Source organism: Mastacembelus armatus, unplaced genomic scaffold, assembly GCF_900324485.2.
Source record: "Mastacembelus armatus unplaced genomic scaffold, fMasArm1.2, whole genome shotgun sequence".
Lineage (NCBI taxonomy): Eukaryota > Metazoa > Chordata > Actinopteri > Synbranchiformes > Mastacembelidae > Mastacembelus > Mastacembelus armatus.
Window position 1 is genome coordinate 38,334 of NW_022872909.1, and position 17,067 is coordinate 55,400.

Sequence of the window (17,067 nt, forward strand, 5' to 3'; positions counted from 1 at the left end):
TTGTTGGAAGTACTCACCAAAAGTTGGGACACCTGTAGGAATTGTTTGCATCCATATTCAAGGCTCCATTTACTTCTAGTCAAGTTGGTCACCCTAAGTAACATACATAGCAGTTCAATCTTGTTTTCTAAAAAAACAAATTTGGAACCAGAACAGAGAGTGGCAAGACAGAGAAAAGGGACTAGAATAGCCTTTTCTTTTCTTTCAGCCTATATACAGTATTAGGGTGACCAAGCGTCCTCTTTTGCCCGGACATGTCCACTTTTTACGTCCTGTCCGGGGCGTCCTGGCGGGTTTTATAAATTCACGAAAATGTCCGGTTTTTTATAGGACCATTACGCGTGTACGTAGATTGACTGGCGTTTTGCACACAATACTAGGGTACTACTTTTTTGCGCGACGTAATTACCGGGAGGCTGCCTTGTGGGCAGGTCTGCGCCGCGCGCGCAAACACACAGACGCAGACAGGGAGCAGTGCAGACAGGGATCAGAGCAGAGAGCGGAGCAGTATAGCAGGGAAAATGCCGAAGCGTAAGTGCAGCTTCACCGATGAACTGCAAAGAAAATTTCCCACATACCGTCCCGGTCGGGACAAGTGGGAGGCGGAGTGCACCGTGTGCAAAGCCGGTACATATGTCTCGGTATCCAATAAAGGTGCTGGGGATCTGAAAGCCCACATGGACACCGAGAAACATACAAAAGCTGTGAGAGGTGAGAGTTCATCTGCAAAGTTGACAGAGTTTTTTGTCAGACCAGGAAAAACAGAGGATGATGTAAATGCAGCAGAAGGTGCAATGGCTTTTCATACAGTGAAACATCCCAACAGTTACAGGTCCATGGATTGCACCAGTACTTTGCTTAAAAGGGCATTTCCTGACTCTGACATTGCAAAAAATGTTAGTAGTGCTCGCACCAAGACCGAAGCCATCGTCAATGGTGCTATAGCCCCCCACTCTGTTGAAATCACTCATGAAGCACTCAAAGAAATCCAGTACTGTGGTGTTTCCACAGACGGGAGTAACCACGGAGCAGTGAAAATATTCCCAGTCATAATCCAGTATTTTGACTGGAAGAAGGGTGGCGTGCAAACAAAATTGATTGAAGTTAAAGACACACCCAATGAGAGACAGCAGAAACCATTGCAAAATATCTCACAGAAACCCTGGCAAAAAACAATGTGTCGGAAAAATGCATTGCATTTACTGGAGACAATTGCAACACAAATGTTGGAGGAATCCGACGTGATGAAGCTGGAAAGAACGTGTTTGCAAATTTGAAGAGTTTGCTGCAAAACGAGACTATGATCGGTGTGGGTTGCCCAGCACACATATTGAATAATTGTGCACACCATGGGGCAGGCACAATAGAAATTGACATTGAGAATATCATATTCAAAATGTACCAGTACTTTCACATTTACACTGTGCGCACTGAGACGTGACGTCACATGTGACGTCACAAAGTAAGAGGAATCTGGGAGAGCTGATGACTTCATCATCTTTCATCCTCTGAAACACACACAGACACTTTTGTGTTTGTCCTTTTGTCATATTTCCACATTAGCATTGAGTTTGCTTCAACATCCTCCATGGGATTGAGTGACAGGTAAGTTGAAAGCGGTGGAAAATAGTTTGATATATTGCACTGCAAAGAATTAAGAAACCAGCTGCAGTATGTCTGTGAATACACCTCAGGATTCAGTGCTTAGTAAATTAGGACTGAGCCTTTTGCCAGTGGACACTGAAACCAACTAATAGTCAGGGACAGAGTTACAGTGTTTTTTAACAGTAGTGTATTTTTCTCAATATCTAGCAGTAGGTTTAGATCAGAACAAATATAGCAGCTTTGGAAGCAGCAGGACTGAAAATGTGGTAGTGACAAGATAAAGCCTTGGTGGGCCCTGTGTTAATGAAATGAAACTCAGATCAAGTGTCATGTACAGAATACACACATTCCATCCATCCATCCATTTTCAATACCTGCTTATTCCTTAACCAGGGTCACCAGGACCTGCTGGAGCCTATCCCAGCTCTCTTTCGGGTGGAAGGCAGTGGTACACCCTGGATAAGTCACCAGTCCATCACAGGGCCCAATACACACATTGCTATGTGAATTCATGTTGTGTTCATCTTCTCCTCTCTGCTCTCTCCATCCTCCAGAGTCAAGTTCCTGATACATGAACAGACCTGGCTGGCCTCCTGATGTGAGGTTGCAGGCCTTTGTGGGGAAGGGGAGCTTTGCAAAGTTGGCCAACTGTGCCAACAGTGCCACCAACATAAAGGTGGCCATCAAAATAAGCAAAGACGACCCCTTTGTCACTGAACGAGCACTGGAAAAGGTGAAGCACACACTGTTTACTGGTCATCATGGCTCCTTCCTCCATGAAAGATGCAGTTATCTGTAGATGAGCTCCTGGATCAGAGTTTGTGTGAGTAGATGGAGCAGAGACATTGTCTGTCTATTCTTAGATGTCTGTGTGTGTTTATAACTATCTGTATCTGTATCTCTCTTTTTCTGTCTAATTCTCTCTTTCTCGTTATTGTTTCTGTCTGTCTTCTGTCTATCTATGTCTCTGTCGTCGTGTCTCTCTCTATTATTGTGTATGTTATTTGTTATACTGTCTGTCCCTCTGTTTTTCATTTCTTTGTCTATCTTTTCTTTTTCCTTCTTTCTGTTTTTATTTGTGTTTCTGCCACTCTCTATCTGCATGTATCTCTTTCTATCCATCGTTCTTGCTGGTGCTCTCTGTCTCTGAGGAAGTTCAACCTTCCAGAGACGCTGCTGACCCAGTTCTACTCAGCGGTCATCAAGTCCGTCCTTTGCTCCTCCATCACTGTCTGGTTTAGCTCCCCCTTTAAATCAGACACCCAAAGACTTCAGAGGACAGTTCGGACTGCTGAGAAGATCATCGGTGTTCCCCTACCCACCCTCCAAGACCTGTTCATCTCCAGAGAGAGAAAAAGAGCTCAGAAAATCACTCTGGATGCCACCCACCCAAGCCACCACCTCTTCAATTCAATTCAATTCAATTCAATTTTATTTGTATAGCGCCCAATCACAATACAAATCATCTCAAGGCACTTCACAAAAACTAAAACTAAAAACCCAGCAATTCCCTTATGAGAAAGCACTTGGCTACAGTGGAGAGGAAAAACTCCCTTTATCGGAAGAAAAAACCTCCAGCAGAACCGGGCTCAGTTTGGGCGGCCATCTGCCTCGACCGGTTGGGGTGAGTGGATAGAGCAGAGAGAAAAGAACAGCAACTATAAACAACAAATAGACGCTGCAGGTTGGCGGGACCAGTAACCGCACATCAGCGATATACAGCTCCAGGACCAGGGACACCTGCAGAAGGTACAGAGAGAGAACAGAGAGAGAGGGAGAGAGCACAAACCAGGGGAGAGAGAGAGCACAAGGTTATTGACATTCAATGGTAGAATATACATGTGAGGTGGGAGGAGAGGAAGAGAGGGGAGGGGAAGGAAAAAAAGGAGCGGGGGGTTAGTGTAGGGGAGCTCAGTGCACCAATGGTCCTCAGGCAGTCTAGGCCTATAACAGGATAATTAAGGGATGGTTCAGGGTTACCTGAAGCCAGCCCTAACTATATGCTTTGTCAAAAAGGAAGGTTTTAAGTCTAGCCTTAAAAGTACAGAGAGTGTCTGCCTCCTGAACCCAGGCTGGGAGCTGGTTCCACAAGAGAGGAGCTTGATAACTAAAGGCTCTGCCTCTCATTCTGCTTTTGGAAACTCTGGGAACCACAAGTAGACCTGCACTCTGAGAGCGAAGTGGTCTATTGGGATAATATGGTACTATGGGTTCTTTAAGGTATGAAGGAGCTTGATTATGAAGGGATTTGTATGTAAGAAGAAGGATTTTAAATTCTATTCTGTATTTTACAGGGAGCCAATGAAGAAAAGCCAGTATAGGAGAAATATGATCTCTCTTGCTAGTTCCTGTCAGGACTCTGGCTGCGGCATTCTGGATTAACTGGAGGCTTTTTATGGAGATATTGGGACATGCAGATAGTAATGAGTTACAGTAATGTAGCCTTGAGGTAACAAATGCGTGGACTAGTTTTTCTGCATCATTTTGAGACAGGATGTTCCTAATTTTGGCAATGTTGTGCAGGTGAAAGAATGCGGTTCTAGAGATTTGTTTTATGTGTGAGTTAAAGGACATGTCCTGGTCAAAAATAACTACAAGGTTTTTTACAGTAGTGCTGGAGGCCAGGGCTATGCCATCTAGAGTAGCTATAATTTTAGAAAAGTTATTTCTGAGGTTTTTAGGCCCAAATATAATGACTTCTGGTTCTGAATTTAAAAGCAGAAAGTTACTGGTCATCCAGGCCTTTATGTCAGTTAGGCATGCTTGAACTGCGACGGACTGGTGACCTGTCCAGGGTGTACCCCTGCCTTTCACCTGAGAGAGAGCTGGGATAGGCTCCAGCTGATCCCCGTGACCTGCTTCAGGAAAAAGCAGGTACAGAAAATGGATGGATGGATGGCATGCTTGAAGTCTGGTTAACTGGTTTGTGTTAACAGGTTTAATAGATAGAGTGGACAATATCTCTGCCTGTCACGCAGAAATCCCGGTTTCGATTCCCTGATGGGGAGTCTTATGTTATGCTGTCCTCACCACAGAACAAAACATATGGTTACCATAAACCAGCTTGGTGATACCAGAAACCCTGAGTAAGTCCAAACATTGCTGGATAACCTGCTGCTCTCCCTTCATGTTACCGAACCTGGAAGAATATACCCAGACACAAAAATGTCAGGGTGTGTTCTACACAAAAAAGGTATTTGAAGGAAGAAATTGATATGCAGATACAAGTGCACCGTTTATTTGTAGTTTTAAAAAATACAAAGCATGTCATAAAAACAGGTGTCTCACAGTGCTGCTTGCAGTTGTCCACTGACTTTGTATTCCATATTATATATTCTTTGTTTCTGATTGGTTTACTCGGCATCCACTGGCCCACCTCTTGGAAACTGATCTCTATTGAAGAGATTCCAGACTAATCCTTTGTATAGAAAAGAAAAAGAGTTAGTATGGCGGGCCAGGATAGGTCACACCCATACTAAATTGCAAAAATCAAAGCATTTACATTCTAGCTAGTATGAACCGGTCGGTGGTGTCAGTTAGCATCAAGAAATGCTGCATTCATCACAAAGTCTGTGGCCTACAGCCATACTGTCCTACAAGAGCCTTGTCTTGTCTGATTTTAGTAGCTAAACAGGGCCTGACTTGGTCAGTATTTTGAAGGGAGCAGCAATACCAGTTTCTTTAGGCATTTTCTCTATTGTGCTTTAGCCTTAAAAAGGCGGTGCTAATACATCCCTTGTGTCAGTTTCTGTAGTGTAGTAGTCATCTCGTTTGCCTCACGTGCGAAAGCTCCCCGGTTCAAAACAAGGCAGAAACGTAGTTTATGACTCAATGTTGCATATCAGTCTCAGAAAACTCTGCCTGAGCTTACCACAGGTAGCTTTGACCTCTTTGTAGCTCCATTTGATGTGCTGAGTTGATGCCTACTGTCTGAAAAAATGGGCAGTGTGAGCTGTGCTTCTTGCCTTGCTCAGCCTCCTCAGAGAAGCTCATGTCAGAGGAAGAAGTCAGAGTGCAGGAAACTGATCAGAGACTTTGTGGAGTGGTCTCAGCCTAACCACCTGCTCCTGAACGTGGACGAAGGAGCTCATCATAAACTTCAGGAGGAGGACACCTGTGGAGCCCATCACCATCCAGGGCCAGAGGGGGATGTAGTAGACCACTACAAGCAGAGTCTACTGGTCAGCCTGCAGTGAGGAATGACAGGGAAGAGAGTACCCAGTTTCTGGAATGGCTGGTAATAACCATCGATAGTGATAACCCGTGGATTCTCGTACATAGTAGCTGGTACACTCTCTGAAGAGCACAGAGAGCAGCTGATGAGAGTTATGTGTACAGGACAACGCCAAAGGCACCTTCAGTGAGTGTTACTCCTCTGACCTCGTTTTCTCTGTGCTTTTCAACAAATCACTAATCCCATGTTTCCTGTTTGAAATTTTCAATGTGCTGCATGTTCAAACACAGGCCAGTTAGCTCAGATGGTTAGAGCGTGGTGCTAATAACGCCAATGTCATGGGTTCAAGCCCCATACTGGCCATGCAGTTATTAACTTTGAACTTTGTGCATCAGTCATACTACATTACAACCACAACAAAAAATACAGGGCTTTCATACTAAAGACCATTTTGCCCCAAGCATAAATGTCTGGGTATTTTGGTTTTCTCCCACTGTCCAAAACATGTATGTCGGGTTGATTGTTGACTCTAAATTGCCCATAGGAGTGTGAGGTTGTTCCACTTTATGTGGCCCTGCGATGGAGTGCTGGCCTGTCCAGGGTGTACCCCTGCCTTTATCCCAAAGAGAGCTGGGATAAGCTCCAGAAGATCCCTGTGACCCTAGTTAGGAATATGCGATATAGATAATAGATGGATGACTGCTCTACTGACTGACCTGTGGGAAACATTTCTTTTTATGCTGATATCATCTGCACACTGAACAATTAATTTTAGCTCTTGAGCCTAGAAAGTTTAGAAGGACTGTCTCTGTTTCCTTCCTATCTCCTTGCGCCATTCTCCTGTTTCATAAAGGATTCATGTTTGTCAGCTCCTGTTCACTAAACTAAATTCTCCAGTAAAAGTCGATCTCTAAAAATCTGTTCCAAAATAAAAAGGTACAAAATGATGTAGTGTCTGTGCCATTGATTCAGTCACCAGTCAGTCATGAACTATTCTGAGACAAATCTATGTCAAACAGGAAATACTGGGATTTAGATTTTATGCAGGACATACAACTAATCACAGTTATAGGACAGAGCTCAGTTTAACTTGAATTATGTTCATATGGTGGTTCCATGGTGACAGTAATAGTCAAACCACTATGTCTTTTGCTAATGTTCATAAATCATTTGAGATTGAGATTTGAGATTGAGATTATAAATGACTTTGAAATGAAATACAACTGCAAAAAAAAAAAAAGCCTAAAACAGAAACAAGAGGAAAACAGAGGAATTGTGATCTGTTATGTGAAGGATAATAAGTCAACACTTGGCTCATTTGTCCAGGGGTATGAATGTCGCTTTGGGTGTGAGGTCCAGGTTTCGATTCCCAGATGAGCCCAATGTTGGTGGGATTGTAGTAAACGTCTCTGTAAAAATCCTGGAATGTTTACATGTACAAAATATCTGCTTGTGCCCTTCACCATATTGTCTCTGTTACACAAAGCAGGACACACAACACATAGTAAGTTTTCATTCTAAATGATGTGATGTTTGGTAAGGTTTAGGTGATGAATTCAAAATCCACTGGGATCTCCCTGTGTGGTCCATCCACATGTGAGGCGAACATGATAACCACTACACTACAGAAACACAGTTGTTGACTACATATATACTAAATATGGGAAGCTTCCTTTATGATTTCCTCAAACTAATGTGCACATTGGGAACACTTGATTTTAGCGTCTCCAATAGAAGTGTCCTATGGCCTCAGAGTACAGTGTTGCATTTCCCAGACTCATGTCTTCAGGCAAATGAAAAGGAAAGTCCTGATAATTAATTTTCTATGGGTTCATTCAAGGGAAATGAAAACTATAATGCTGCTCCTACACGTCTTTAACATTGTAAGAATTTACTAAATATACTCCGATAGTAAATATGAAATGAAAACTGTTATCAGAAGTTTCTGCAGTGTAGTCGTCATTACATTTGCCTCACCCACGAAAGGTTCCTGGTTAGAAACCAGGTAGATATATGGCTCTTTTGTTCACTGTTGCATCTCAGTCTCAGAAAACTCAACCTGAGCTTTGACCCAAACTCTTTGTAGCTCCATTTGATGTGTTGAATTACTGAAGACATTGCTGGAACGCTGAATAAATACTGGGGTGGTGGGTGGAGCTTAAGAAATAAAACCAGATCTCTTTCAATGATTCCAGGACTGTCTCTGTGAAGCAAGTGATTAGAGACTTTGTTTGCTACCTGTTTGAACACTGGTCTAAACAGGGGGTCTATCTTTTTACTTGTCAGAGCAGAATCTCTTGTTTAGTTGATCCATGAGCAGTCAACTTCAACTCCAGTTAACAAATGCAGTATTACTTGGACTAACTATTAGTAACTATCATCATATTAAAGTAAGAAAAGAGTTTGGTTCTGTCACAGGCTGCATCACTCATTGATTTTTCTAACTTTGCTGTTGAAGCTTCAATTAATGAGCATCATGAGCTTCAGAGATGTTTTACATTTGAGTCACAGTGGGACATTTTCAGATCTGTTTGAAAAACCCAGAGGGTCAGGAAAAGAGTCCGACATAGCCACAAACCACAAACAAGCGCATTACTCACTATACATGCAGTTTGTGCAGTTAAGAAAAGAGACTTGGTGTCTAGTGTTCAGTTTATGCATCTGTGGAAAAGTTCAACACCAAACCACTGTGTGCTTCCTTTAATGTTTTGTATCAATACTAAAAACTGTATATAAAACTGTAATAGGCTCCAGCAGATCCCTGTGACCCTAATTAGGAATAAGTGGGTGTAGATCATGGCTGGATGGATGGATGATAAAAACTGTAAATAAGCTAAATTATAAGTAGTTGACTTGTGACTGTCTAGTGTCACAGCTTTTTGTGCCTTGTTGGTGCAGTTGGCAGCACGTCAGTCTCATAATCTGAAGGCCGTGAGTTCAAACCTCACATGAGGCAGGGGTTTCTTTATGGTTCATCTAGAACAGGAGGGTGCAACCTTTGTTACTTCACCTTTATACTAGTGATTGCCTGTATCAGATGTGTTTAGCCAATCAGAAGCTGTACCATCCTGTCTCAGATAAGGGCCGATGACTAATTAAGTAGGTTCTGATGGCACACACCTGATCCAGTTAGTCAGCAGTGGGTGCACCATTTATATTTGGAAAACAAGCAGTGCAGTTTTTCTTGAGGAACATAAGTGCCAACCACCCATCTACACCTGTGTGCAGTCATATATATTGAGGATATAGTTAGAAATCAGACTGCTGAAGGGCTTCAGCTTATTAAGCAAACCAAAATGCATCACTGCAAGTCATGTGAAAGTTCCATCTGCTTATTGGTTAAACTATTCTGGTGCAAGAATGAGAACATGAAACAAAAGAATTAGTTATGTTATGCTACTTTAGTGATTTCTGAGAAGAAAGCCAGAACTCCTAGCAAAAAAAGTCTGAATTTTGAGAAAATTCAAAATTAGACTATTAAAAAACAGATTAGTTTGAAAAACCCAGAGGGTCAGGAAAAATGCTGAAAGTTTCAGACTCCAATGAACTGTTTGTCCAAATGATAGTTTTTAGTATGTATTGTGGGTCCCAACTACTGTTACAGCGGTAAGTCAGTCTACAACCTAGTACAGATGTGGTCAACATACACTTAACTTTGGGTTGTTTTTCTCGATAAGCTCACAACCTCTTAATCAAGAATGGGCTCACCCGGGACTTGAACCCGGGACCTCTCACACCCGAAGCGAGAATCATGCCTCTAGACCAATGAGCCACATGCCCGTGTGCTATCCTTCAAATAAAATCTCACCAATTCTCTGTTTAGCAGCATTCCTATTCATATTTAGGTTTATATTTATACAGACATACATTCAGTGTGTAACAGTCAGTCTCTGTTGTTGCTGAAGGAGCTACCTGGCCTGGATGACTGTTGCAGTCAGCTCACTTCAGTTAGCAGTTAGTATAAACACTATTCTGCAATAGTAACAGTCTACTTACAGTCTAATGTTACCCACCAGCATGAAAACTCCACACATAAAGGCCACTGCAGGGTTTCGGACCAGGAACCTCCTTGCTATGAGGCAACAGTGCTAACCACTCATTCACCATGCTGTCTGGGAACAAAACATTAATCCCAATATTTCCTGCTTGACTTTGCTGGGTTGGAGACTGATACTGGCTGGTTAGCTCAGTTGGTTAGAGGGTGATGCTGATAATATCAAGGTCATGGGTTTAAGCCCCGTACTGACCATACATTCATTGACAGTATAATCACCCTGAAGCTTGTATAAATAGAATACACATGTTGTACGTTTACTAACAATACAATCACCTAAAAGTTTTCCAAACAGAGAACAAATACTATTATCTATACCTGCTTATTCCTAACTAGGGTTACAGAGATCTGCTGGAGCCTTATAATGTAAAAGAAAATCAAAAGAACCTTACTAGGGAGATTTTTAAAAACAAATTCATCCTGTTTCTCAGGTTTTTGATGATATTAAATATGCCTTCATTCATCCATTATCTATACCCGCTTATTCCTAAGTAGGGTCACAAGGATCTGCTGGAGCCTACCCCAGCTTTCTTTCGGTGAGAGGCAGGGGTACACACTGGACATGTCACCAGTCCATCACAGGACCAATATCAAATATTGCTTTTTAAAATGAAATATTCCAATTCTTAAAACAACACATTGCTTTACGTTTTAAATATATCTAATTGAACACCTGAGCAAGTTGTTGTGCCTGAGCGGTTAAAGTGATGGGCTTGAAATTCATTGAGGTCTGTCCACACTGGTTCTATTCCTGTCAGCAGTGATATGTTACTTAGAAACTCACTACATTAATGTGTTTTATTGCCTTAGTGGACTTTGAGGACTGAGAAAACTGTTGCTGTGTGTGTTCCAGTTAGGTTAGGTTACTGCTGACATCATGTCTCATCTGAATGAGAAGAAATGAACAAACACAGTGTGTTGTCAGTCTTGTGTTGATGTCAGTTCTGTCTTAAGACAGTGTTTCCATAGTAACAGAGGTTAGGTTATGGTTCAGCGTAGCACAGTGTACAGGGACCTGTTTCAGAAAGTGGATTTAGTGAAAACCCAGAGTTTGTTAAACTCTGAGATGAGGGATAGTCAAGGTTTTTGGTTCCACAAAGCGTGTTCAGATTGACTCTGAGTCAGTAACTGATGGTACCTTACTCTGTGAACCAAACCTGCTTGCTGGCAGGTTTTATAAACCCTGAGTTGTTTCTGAGCCAATTGACATTCAGACTGAAGAAGAGGCTGGAGATGTGGAGTGCCCTTTTTTTGAGGAACCCATTGATACAGAAGCACAATTGCTTTGCAGAATTCTGTGTCAAGAGAGGAGTTCTGGGCAGTGGTGGGATATGAAACCATGACATTTTTGCTAGGAGTTCTGGCTTTCTTCTCATAAATCTCTAAATTAGCATAACATAACTTCTTTTGTTTCATGTTCTCATTCTTGCCCCAGAATAGTTTAATTTTAATAGTTTAATTTAGCAAGTTGAAACTCATTATTTTGTTGTTCCATGCTGAATATTCACTCACTTTGCAAAGTGTGTGAAGCACTTTTTGGTGTTTTCTTGCCAGAGTTGTATTTTGTTATTGCCCAGTAAATTAACACAGTTATGAGCTAATGCCAATTGTTCTGTTTCTCCATGTTGCAGAGTAAATCTTTTTCATAGGAATATTCACCAGTACAGAACATGGATCTTTTTCCTGTGTTCATGTTTTTTTTTCCTGCACCAAACTTGTTGAACCAATGAGCAGTGGGAACATTCCAACATGAATTGCAGTGATGCTTTTTGGTTCACCTGGATTTTTCTCTGTGTAAAATGAAACTGAACCAAAGGGAAACAGGTTTACACATTGGTTCGCTGAATTGGACTAGCACAAACAAACAACAGGTTTGAAAGGATCATGACTGTGCTGAAGAACTTCAACAGCCTCCTTCTTATTGCCCACCAAGTGTCTACACAATGCTCAACATATACGACATCACATTATTCCAGATAAACCTTTAAAAACCCGTGGTCCATTTGAGGTTTGGACTCAACCTTCATATCAGGAAACTCATGTAATAGAACATTCATTCATTATCTATACCCGTTTATTGCTAATTAGGGTCACAGCTCTCTTTGGGTGAAAGGCAGGGACAGGTCACCAGTCCATCACGGGACACATAGAGACACACAACCACACACACACTCACACTCACTCATATGGACAATTTAGAATACCCAGTCAACCTGACATACATGTTTTTGAACTGTGGGAGGAAACAGGAGTACCTGGAGAAAACCCACACAAGCACAGGGAGAACATGTAAACTCCACACAGAAAGGCCCCCACCGGACTACGAATGCAGGCCCTTCTTGTTGTGAGGCACCAGTGCTAACCACTAAGCCAACATGCTGCCCCACTTTCGATTCCTGGCCAGTGTTAATGCTTTAAAATCATACACATCAAACACTATGGACACTGCAAAGCACTAGCAGTATTGCATATAAATCAAAGTATTGATCACACATAAATGACTAGTGCAGAGTCCTAGCCAAGCCCTGGACCTTGAGAGCCACTGGGCTGATTGTCTTCTAACAGTCCCTGCCCAATCCTGATTACCTGATTCAGGTGTGTTCAGTTAAGTTAATCCTAATTAACTTAACTGGCAATTGAGGCCTGGCCAACACCAACATAGAGGGCATTACAATAATCAAGCTGGCTTGAAGTACAAGCATGTATCACCTTTTCATGATCTTTTCTTGTTAAAAAAGTCTTGACAACAGAGTTGACCTGCTTATCAAGTTTAAAATCACTGTCCAATAAAACACCCAGGTTTCTAGCAGTTGGTTTTACATAAAGTTTGAGGGAACACGTCTCAGGGAAAGGGTCAACACAGGCTCCACTAGGTCCAAATACCAGCACTTCAGTTTTAGTCTCATTACGACTCAGAAAATTTACTGCCAAGACATGCCTTGAAATGCTCCATGCATTCCAAAAGTGGTGTTAAAGCATTTGTATCCCTCTGTTTCAGAGGAATATAGATTTAAACATATATATATATATACAAGAGCTTGTTACTTTGAATTGCTCTTTTGAAACTGGTCCAACTGGACATGGGGCTGAAACCCACAATTCTAAGATTAAGAGTCTCAGGCTCAGTACTGAGCTAGTCAGACTCGCATGTGGTATACTGTAAACAAGGTCTTGACTTAACACTGTCATCCAGACTTAGAAATGATTTTGTATTTTACAAAACAGCATGACAAGCCACACCCACACAGCCCAAGAGGTCGATGGATTAAAAACCATCCTCTGCTGCACCTCAATGTTGCTGCTGCACTTCTCTGTTAAACCTGTTAAGTGTGATGGGCTCTTCATCCTCTTTGGTTCTTCCTTAGAACTAAACAAGCACATTACTCATGCATTCTGCATTAATGTGTGAACTATGAAATCAGTGTTTAATGTGTATTTTGTGTCTTCACCTTAACCTTGTTGCTATAATCATTCTAGACCAAATAACAGCTTCCTCGATGAGAATGGGATTCCAACCCACGATGCAGAGCACAATGGATTAGGAGTCCATGACCTTAAACACTTGGTCCCCTCATTAGAGTGCTGCTGCTCAAAGTAAGTAAGTCCTAGAAGAACTTCCAGCTGACCTGTGATTGGGATGTGTCCAAAAACCCAGCTTTAAGGACATAGTTATTGTGCCAAAGGACTTCACTAGTCTCCTTTTGGTTTCCCACTGACTGTCTAAACAAAGCACAATACATATGACTGCACATAGTTTCAGATGAACATGAACAAGAAGACCTTCAGATTATGATACTGACACAATGACACACAGATGGGAAGAAACAGTATGTTGGGGGTGTGGGGGTTCCATTCAGAGCTGTTGTTACTATACATACATGTTGTAAAAATATAAAAGCAGATATTATAATATAAGTCTTGAGATTGGGCTTTAAACATTTGTGGAGAATGTGGGCATCCTACTACTACATCCTACTACTGCTTACAGACTAACTAAGTGCTCCACCACTTGAGATAATTCCCTCACACACTGAGCACCAGTAGCCAACTAATGCATTTATTAACTGGAGTTGAAGTTGACTGCTAAACAAGAGATTCTGCTCTGACAAGTAAAAAGATAAGTCCCCTGTTTTGACCAGTGTTCAATCTATTCACATTTGCAAAGGTGCAAGTTTTTAAAACTGTACAAGTCAGATATTACAAATGTTTTGACTTTACTTTTTATTATTTTTTCTTTACTGTTTTAGTATAGCAGTCAGATAAGGCAAAATCCAGACTTGTCTACAAATCTTCCATTCTGTGCAATGTTATCCTTGTAAAAAGCCCACATGGGATTGTTTTATTGAGGAAGGTTTAAGTCTTCGGTATTATACTCAACTGAGTAACATTTTGTCCTACATGTGACATTTTGCAGTGTTATTATCCATCCACCCATCCAGCTTCTTCCGCTTATCTGGGGCCAGGTCACGGTGGCAGTAGCCCAAACAGGGATGCCCAGATTTGTCATTGTCAATTTGATATATGTTTTACAAAGTAGTTTGAACATCCTTTTCTGAGCAGCTTTAGCAAACCAGACTGGATCTGTCCCTAACATTACTGTAGGTCAACATCCAGGGTGTAGCTTGCAAAGGTAACATTACCTCTGCTAAGTAGCTCTCCCAACACTGTGATGCACAATGATCAACACTCACTACTAACACTACCTGATGTTGTAACGTATACTATTACAAACACGTTATGATCTGTATGAAACATATTCCAAAAAATAAAATACAGCCCTCATAAATATTCATTCACACTTACCTTCAGTAACGGTATCCCAGAAGGCGGTTAATTTTAATTTCCTTGAAATCTTGTAGTTACATCAAGGTTGCAAGATTCACATGACATCATCGTTTGCTTGGAACTGATTGGCTCTTTTGCCCCATTTGTTAGACCTTATTAGGAACTTTAACATTTGAACCAGGGGTCTCCTGATTTGAAGAGTGGTACCAAGAATGGAAGCAATGCTGGCTGACTGGAGAGAGAGCACAAAAGCAACACCCCATGATCCAGGTAGAATTGTTGAAAAATGAGGCCAGAAGACACATTGCACATCTTCTTTAATTCTCCTTTTTGCAAGATTTAGGGTAGACTTAGAGTATCTCTGGACCTGTAACCCAAAGTTTGATCTGTGGAAACCCTCTCTGCTGTAGCCACTAATTTCCAGTCTTATCTTCCCCTTTGCTGCTGATGAGACATGTTCAGTAACAGCCATTGTCCACATGTTGGATTTGATTAAATTCCTTTAGTTATTTTTCCCTGTGTTGGCTCATTACACACACTCCTTCAACTTTTAGAGGTAAACCCATGTAAAACCATGAGCTCAGGTGGTGAGAAGAGACACTTGTCTGGTAATTTGGCTGAATGGTCTAAGATGCTGGATGATGGCTCAAATTTTGACATTGTATAAGTTGTTCCTGCAAAGTTTTCTTTTTTCAGAATCTTCTCCTTAAGAGTTAACTTGTTATGACTTGGATCTTAATGGAAGACACACCACATAGATTCAGTGTTTGCTGGTTATAATAATAATAATAATACATTTTATTTCATGGCGCCTTTCAAAGTCTCAAGGTCACCTTACAGATAGAAAAGGAAGCATACAGCATGATATACATAGAGTGCATTAAAACAACAGTAACAAGAATACATAAACGGCGGGAGAGAATGTAAAGGCAAAAGCGTGGATTATCTAGGAAGTGGGCGAAGTACAGTACAAGTAAATTGAAATACAGAAACCCAGATGACAGAACAACAAATATGAAACAGTATGAGACAATATGAAATAGGCAGAGGGTGGTAGGACATCACGGGCTGCTTTGAGAAGTTAAGAGAGTTAGGTGGAAAACGCTATACGGAACAGATATGTTTTGAGTGATGATTTAAAAGTTGATAAGTCCGGAGACGACCGGATGCGATGAGGGAGAATGTTCCAAAGGCGGGGCGCAGTGTGGCTGAAGGATCTAGCGCCCATGGTGGCCAGGCGCGCTGTAGGGGTGCAGAGGAGAGTGGAACTGGAGGAGCGGAGAGGACGAGGCGGAGAATAGATATGAAGTAGTTCAGTGATGTATGGTGGGGCAATAGAGTGGAGGGCTTTGTAGGTGAGAAGGAGGATTTTATAGTTTATACGGAAGGACACAGGGAGCCAGTGAAGTTGTTTAAGGACAGGGGTGATATGATGTGAGGATGGAGTTCTGGTGATGATTCGGGCAGCAGAGTTCTGGACAAGTTGAAGTTTGCGAAGTGATTTGAGAGGTAGACCAGTGAGGAGTGAGTTACAGTAATCCAAACGAGAGGTGACAAAGGCGTTAATGAGTATTGCCGTGCTATCGGTGGTGAGTGAGGAACGGATGCGGTTTATGTTACGGAGATGGGAGTAGGCCGACCGGGTAGTGGTATTGATATGCTGAGTGAAGGAGAGAGTACCGTCTAGGATGACACCCAGGCTTTTAACTTGGGGGGAGGGGGGGACAGTATTGTTGTCAATTTGAATGGAGAAGGTGCTGGTTTTAGAAAGGGTGGATCTGGTGCCCACGAGGAGAATTTCAGTTTTGTCAGGGTTGAGTTTCAAAAAGTTATGGGTGAACCAGGATTTGATATTATGTAAGCAGGTAAGGAGGGAGGGAGGGGGGAGGGTAGAAGATGGAGCAGCAGAGAGGTAGAGCTGGGTGTCGTCTGCATAACAGTGGAAATTGATGTTATGTAGCCTAAGGATATTTCCGAGAGGAAGGAGATAAATAATAAAGAGGAGGGGCCCCAGGACAGAGCCCTGAGGCACGCCACAACTGACAGTAGAGGGCTGGGAGTGGAAGTTCTGGAGATGGACGGACTGGGTGCGGTCAGATAGGTAGGAGGTGAACCATGAGAGGACCGAGCCGGCTATGCCGATGGAAGCAAGGCGATGGAGGAGAATATTGTGTGAGATGGTGTCAAAAGCTGCAGTTAGGTCAAGGAGGATGAGGATGGAGACAAGGCCAGAGTCTGCGGCTACTAGGAGGTCGTTGGTGATTTTGACCAGGGCAGTTTCAGTGCTGTGAAGTTGGCGGAAGCCAGATTGAAAGTGTTCGTATAGGCTATTGGCGGAAAGGTGGGTATGGACCTGGTGGTGAACAACTTTTTCCAGGATTTTGGAGAGGAACGGGAGATTGGAGATAGGGCGGAAGTTGTTAAGGTCGGCAGGATCGAGACCAGGTTT

At 42.2% G+C, this 17,067-nt stretch overlaps 3 non-coding genes across 3 annotated transcripts; 2 read left to right on the top strand and 1 right to left on the bottom strand.

Moving 5' to 3' along the window:
- Positions 1-6,068: 6,068 nt before the first annotated feature.
- On the top strand, positions 6,069-6,142 carry trnai-aau (transfer RNA isoleucine (anticodon AAU)). The gene has a single exon. It is a non-coding gene; the product is annotated as a tRNA-Ile (tRNA).
- A 2,520-nt stretch (positions 6,143-8,662) lies between these two features.
- Positions 8,663-8,735, top strand: trnam-cau (transfer RNA methionine (anticodon CAU)). The gene has a single exon. It is a non-coding gene; the product is annotated as a tRNA-Met (tRNA).
- Positions 8,736-9,479: 744 nt separating this feature from the next.
- Positions 9,480-9,551, bottom strand: trnap-cgg (transfer RNA proline (anticodon CGG)). Its single transcript has one exon. It is a non-coding gene; the product is annotated as a tRNA-Pro (tRNA).
- Between the last annotated feature and the right edge of the window lie 7,516 nt (positions 9,552-17,067).